We start from the raw sequence: 7,313 nt of genomic DNA on the forward strand, positions 1-7,313 counted from the left end.
CGTTTATGTCTAAATAATAGCAGAAGTGCACGAAACAATTTCAAAATCAGTTATGTATACCCAGTTAAATAATAACTTAGATTAGTGAACGTTTTTCTTTAATTCAGTTAGTTATTTGAACTGACAATGAGTCTAGTATTACCTGGTTAGTTGATTAAAAAAATGACAGTTTTCCTTATTGTGTCTGGCGATTTATGTAACCATTCTAATCTGTAACTTAATAGTCCGTTTGACAACCTGTTTGAAACAAAGTGTACATTAATACTTCATACTCTAAAAATTTATTTAAGTGTGCACATTTGTGTCACGGGACATTTGCTTGATGTAATTTATTACCGGGGGGGATTGCATTTCACACGTTCAAGGTTTTTAATTTTTGAAATTTTTTTGGTCGGTCGTGTAATCCACAAAAACTAATAATACACGACAATGGCTGGTGCCACGATCTGATAATGTTCTCATGATTAATGTTAACAAATGTGAGAATTGCAGTCGTTTTGTAAAACTGTGGCAATGGAAGATGGTAATCAAAATTTTATAATTTTGAATATTTCACAAACTAAACAAGCCATTATTCTATTAGAAATGCAGACGGTAATATGATATTATGTTGAAATATCTTGTTTCACATTTTAAATATTCAACAATTTTTTAGAAAACAAAAAATTTTATTCTAATAATTAATCATTATTTGAAGTCATTTTGGTTTTTATGAACAATTTTTAAGATTGCAATTATTTAATTTTTGACATGTCACATTTGTCAGAAGTTTGGACTTTTAGCTTATTCCAAAGTGATTTATCGAAGTCCACTCTCTCATAATTGTTCCTCAATTTATTTCTACGTGTGATATAGAAAATGGTTAATTTATTGCCTATTTTTTTATTATTCAAAATGATCAACATCTAGAACATTTGTATATGTAAATATATGTAAGTTACACATACTAAAATAATATAAACTAAAAATATTAACGTTGCACTAGCAAAAAATAGGTAAGAGATTTACCTCTTTTAGACACCCCCGTTTATTGTCCAATTTTTAATTAATCAATATATTACTGAAAGAGCAATATGATCTATTTTTCACTAATTTCCTAATTGTTTTCAATTTCTAAAATGACTTACTTTTAAAAACTTTACTTACAAATGTATGTAAGTTACACATACTAAAATAATATTACCTAAACATATAAATGTTGCCTGCACTGGCAAATATTACATAGCAACAAATTCTATCTTTGCCAATTTTATTCTAATAATTAATCATTATTTGAAGTCGTTTTGGTTTTTATGAACAATTTTTAAAATTGCAATTTTTTAATTTTTGTCACATTTGTCAGAACTTTGGACTTTACGTGTGATATAGAAAATGGTTAATTGATTGTCTATTTTTTTATTATTCAAAATGACCAACTTCTAAAAAGTTTGTGTTATAAATGTTGCCAACACTGGCGAAAAATTGGTACGTGTGAGACACAAATTGCTGGCAATAAATTGGACAATAAATAAAAAAATTGTGCAATAAATTAGTCTCTTAAAAATTTCTAACATTTAGTAGTAATTTATTTGTAATAGGCCTAGTTATTACATTAAATTACAGTCTATAAATTAAAGCCTACAAACATTTTCCAACATTAATATATTTTCGTATTTGAAACAAGCTTTCTTTCGAAGCAGTAAATTATGATAAAATATATTTTGTACTTCAGTTGGTATAACGTTTCCATATTCGTGTGCGAACTTTGTTAAAAGCCTGCAACCTTTGAGGAATTGTCGATTACGTCTGACCTTTCTGTTACCATTACTTCCAATTACATAAATTTCTGTTTAAAATTACATTTTTAATAAGCAGATATAAATATTTAATTCCCGCTTAAATAATATGGCTAAAATATGTCTATTAGTTCTGGCCTTGTAGAACTGAAAGTTCCATAATGAAATATGCTCCCGTTACAAGTGTTTTAATCGCATTAATCTTTTGTGAAATACTTTATTTTTGAAGAAATATAATTAATGCGCGCGTTAAAAATCACCAGGAAACTTCAATACAACATACCCACGTATTTTAAATGGACTCAATTAAAGGCGGAATTATAAAATCAGTTTACAATGCTTTCCAAAGCTTTCTTCGTGCCATTTTTTAAAATTCCACCTGAACCCACAGAACCAAACGCTCATGCATGGCTAATATGTCATATGCATATGTTAATTGTTTTGTGGTAATGCATAGGCAAACAAGTAAGCGTTTCAGTAATTAATCGTTATTTAATAAGGCAGAACAATCTGATTTATTGCCGCCTATGATAATGGTTAAATGCACCGTCATCGTGGGACGCTGAAAATTTTAGAAAAAAACGCACAACCTTCAGCGAATTTATTCGGAAGACTAATAATAACAATGGGATAGAGAGACAACACCCACGGTTTTAGTCGAGATTTTTATCGCTGCAGGAAAATGAATGCATGCAGTCTTGACATGTGTCTTACATACAATCACATCCTGTTTAACAATATAACATATAAATACAATAGATTCTATTTATAACAACCCAAATGTGTTTTGTGACTTATGGCTTATACAAATTGCACTACCTATAATTAATTGTTGATTGTCGTGCATAAAAATGTGCACCCACGTTGTGCCCACGTTTATATTTCACCCAAAATAAATAAATAAATGATTTGTGCCATAAGTGTGAATATGTTAATTTCAGTTATTGTAATAGATCGCTATCAGTTTCAACATGTTTATGATTAATGTGATTTTAAGTAATTGTAATGCAATTATTGGTGTTTTGATAAATTGATCTTGACGAAGGACAAATTTTCGACTGATATTTTGGAATTTAATTGTTAAAGGAATAAAATTTAAACGATTAACGGCTGTAATGAAATTTTAATAACTTGAATGATAAATTAGACAAGAAACCTTGTGCAATTTTTAAACCAGATAATTATCTAACGTATTTTATAAAAAATTTACATTTTAATTAAAAATTATCTTATACATAAATTTTTATTAATTCTCTTTAAAAAAATTGCTATTAAATAAATATGTTTGATTACCTGTAGTTGAAGCCATTATTTATTTTAATCCTGAAATTGCACATATTGAAAAGCTTACAATGTTTAATTTGATAATATTCTAAAAAAATGTTTGTCAAATGGGATAGTTTTCGTAAATTGTTTTTTTTTGCTTTGTAAGCTTTCTATAATATTTTAAAATTATATATTTTATAAATATTTTGTTTAGGCTAAGCACATATACTCTTAATTAAATTCATAGTTCACTTGTAGAATACATGATACTGATTATTAACTAACTTGGTATTCAGTATATTAAGGATTGTGAAAAGTTAAATAAATTTTCATTTCCTGATATTTTTAAATAAAAATTTTCTATTAAATCATCAGTAAAAACCATATTAGTTAAGTTATAATTTAACAATGTTCATTTTTTCATTAGAAAAAATATTAGAAAAAATATTTTTTCCAAATTTATTTTATTTAATAAATTGATTTTTTATTCCTCATGTTTTTTATTAAATCCTGTAAGCTTTTTGTTTAACTTAAAATTTCATTTTCTCAATTAGTGATTTAATAAATATTTCAGGATATTTTTAATTAAAAATTCTGTTTCAGATCATCAGTAAAGATAATGTTAGTTAAGTTATAAGTTTTTGTTTCTTTTGTTAATACTATTAGAAAAAATATTATTTTCAAATTAGTTAGTGTCAATAAATTTTTTTTTTATTTAGAGATTTTTCAAATTCATAGTGCCCTTATAGAAGTTGTATTACTAATTATTAATTAAAATAACAAATAATATTCAGCGCATTAAGAATTGTGAAAAACTAAATAAATTTTCATTTGAGAATATTTTTAATTAAAAAATGTGTTTCACATAATCACTAAAGACCATATTAGTTAACTAGTCTATAACATAATACAGTGCTTATTTTGATAATACTAATAAAAAAAAATTCTTGACAAATTGGTTAATTTTCATAATTCGTTTTTTTATTCTACATATATTTAATTTAGTTTCACTCTAGTTTAGTAATTGCTTTTTTAATTAGAGATTTAATAAATATTCTATTTAAGTTAAACAAACAATTAAATTCATTGTCCACTTATAGAAATTCATATTAATCATTATTATTTTAACAAATTATATTTACTATATTAAGAATTGTGAAAATCTAAATAAATTTTTAATTAAAAATTCTATTTCAAATCATCAGTAAAAACCATACTAAAATAAAAAAATAGGTTAATAATTGTATCTCGTTTTTAAATTAAAATAATAAACTTTAATTGTGCATATTTCAATTTAAATAACTATTAAAATAATAAAATTATACTGCATACACAAGTTTTCTAGTAACATTATTTAACATTGTATTTTAAATATTAATAATAGAAAGTAAATATATTATTTCACAACAATTAATTAGGTGTTCATATATTCACTCAGATATTTTTTTTGCTTAAACTATATAGTATCTAAAAAGTTATTTGGTAAAACCACCAATTTATTATTAGCCATTATTAGTATTCCTAAATTTTATACAGGATGTTTAATTTTGTGTACAAACACGAAACAAATCCCAATGATGTCCCATTGAAAATAAGTTATTGACATGCATAAAATTAAATATAAATAACGAACACCTTGTATAAAATTTCAGAATACTAATGGCTAATACATACATGGCTAATTATAGCACGGTCCTTGATTAACGTGTATGTCAAAAATAATTTTTCCAGTATTAGAATTGATGGTTTTACTGACATTTTAGTTGGACTATCAATCAGTCAAAATATTTGAAAAAAAAAAAAATGATAACTCATACGACAGGTGGTAAATTTAAAATTAAATAAATATACAGGGTGTTTTATTGAAAATAAACAAGTTGATGACGCCTCCAGCAAAACCGGAAAAGTAATTTTATTTGAAATAAGTATAAAAGTTGCTCAATTAAAGTTGTAATTGCTATAAAAATTTCAGATGAATTCGTTTTTCCATTCTCCATAAAGTTCTAATAAAGAAGTTAGAAGAATCAGTCTGTATATTAAAATTATTAAATTTATAATACTGTTTAGTATTTTGTTCATATTTCTATAATAATAATATGTATACATACATTATTATATTGTTATAGTTTATTCACTTAAAAGTATAAACAAATTAATTTACATATTAAATTTAATCATTATTTAATTAGTTAATTTTATTAACATATAAAAATAGTTTCAATAATTAATTATATGTAATTTAAGGCCTTAGATGAGATATTTTAACCATTACATAGATAAAGTGAACACTTTCTAGATTCATGTAAAATACTACTAAGGATTCAGTTTACCTCAATTAAATAAATCATGATGGATTAATTACGCTATTAGTCCTGTTAAAGCAATAATAATGATTTGCTAAATTAAACATTAAGGAGAAAACATTCGAATTTCGTTTGATGATGTTATAAACATCAAATACTTGCATGTAGATTTCCATTGGCCAAACCAAACTAGAATGATCGGTATGTTACCAATCCACCAACGACTTTATTAAGAAACCGTTTTCAGCTCAAACCCTTACGCAACCGTTTCGTTTCTGATCCAATTGAGTTAAATCAAGTGGACAGGCGACATTAAAATTTATAAACATCAACTGATCGAATTAAAATTGCTTCGTTACCTTTATTTGTTTACGTCCACGTTCGCAGTTACAACCACTAACGCAATTTTAATGCAAGGTAACAGGGAAACTCACTACTACTATTTCGACCTCCAAACAATTAAAAAGACAAAAACCGACGCGTTGAATTTGAGCTGGACAAGAAAGCATTCCATGCAACAACAATGCACCGCTAAGTTCTAGATGAAGGCCGAAAGTGTTGCAATTAAAACCGTTCTAATTGCATTTAAATTATAAACAAATAGCACGAGTCAATATTTTCCCAGTCGCAATTGGCGGATGGAGAAAAAACCGACGTTTCTATTGTGCGACGGCACGTTTTTCCTATTTGCCCGACGTTTTAATTGTAACGCCGAGATTACGAGATTAAGGGATTATTAACGATGACAAATTTATTGATATATTTGCGAAATAATGTGCTGCCGTAATGACTTGCAATAAGTGAGACGTGTACATTTGTTTTCTTGTAAATGTGTTTAAAACAAGTCATTTGTTTATTGTAATAGATTGCTGTGCCTGTAGCTGTATCAGAACATTTTCTTTAATTAAAACAATAATTAATTGGTTAATTGGTTTAGTACAGACCTTTTTTATTAGTTTTTGTTCACTTTTAGCTGCAATTTCTCTGTTAATACTAATTATATTTAGAGATTTCAACGATGGAGTAAGTGTCAAGCATGTCAAATATTTACAATTATTAATAATTGCCTAGTAGAATAAAAACCGCATAAGGAAATTGAAAATTATTATCAATACAATCCAGTTTTTATGTAGTATTTGTTATTTTAATTAAATTTTATGCGCATTTGTGAATGACATCAAGGAGACTTCAACGATACATAAAGTAAGAAACGTATCAAATAATATTATAAAGGAAAAAAAAATACCAAAAAGTCTAATAATTAAATCTATTAATTTGATTTAAGTTCTGAATGTAGTTTTTAATTTTATTTAGCTAATTAAAGGCTTAATTAATTTCTAAGTTTAATATTACAATATATTATCATAAACTAAGTTCTGGATGGCCAAATATTGGATATTATTAGTAATATTTCAGAATTTATTAATTGAATAGGTGGATATAAAATTTTGGTTAATAAAAATAGCTGGAAAACCTTAGAAAATATTTTTTAATCATTTATTTATCAGAAAATCAAGTTTTCCTTCCTAATTTGCCAATTATAAACTTATTTAAGATCTAAGTTTAATATTATCCATTACAAATATTGAAGGTTATAGCAATATTTTAGAAACTATTAATTGAATAAGTAGTCAAAAAAATTGTTTTTAAAAATAGCAAAAAAACTGGAATGTACCTTAAAATTTTTGCGGTGAGCAGAAGACCATTTATTTGTCATTTATTATTTGTCATTGTATTTTTTATTCTAATGATGTCAAGTAAAAGTGTATTTAAGATTATTTAAATGTTACTAGCAAATTAAGTGATAGTATTGTGTTAAACTTCAAAGTGGTTTAGTGGACCTTCATAGAATCTTAAGAAAATACTTTCCCCCAAAATTTACAGAAAATATCAAAGATTGTTTACGTCAGCCTTCCAGAGATATTATTTTTAGAAAATTGTCAAATTGAATAACATATATTATATATCA

The sequence above is a fragment of the Aethina tumida genome, chromosome 5 (genome assembly GCF_024364675.1).
Source record: "Aethina tumida isolate Nest 87 chromosome 5, icAetTumi1.1, whole genome shotgun sequence".
Taxonomy (NCBI): Eukaryota; Metazoa; Arthropoda; class Insecta; order Coleoptera; family Nitidulidae; genus Aethina; species Aethina tumida.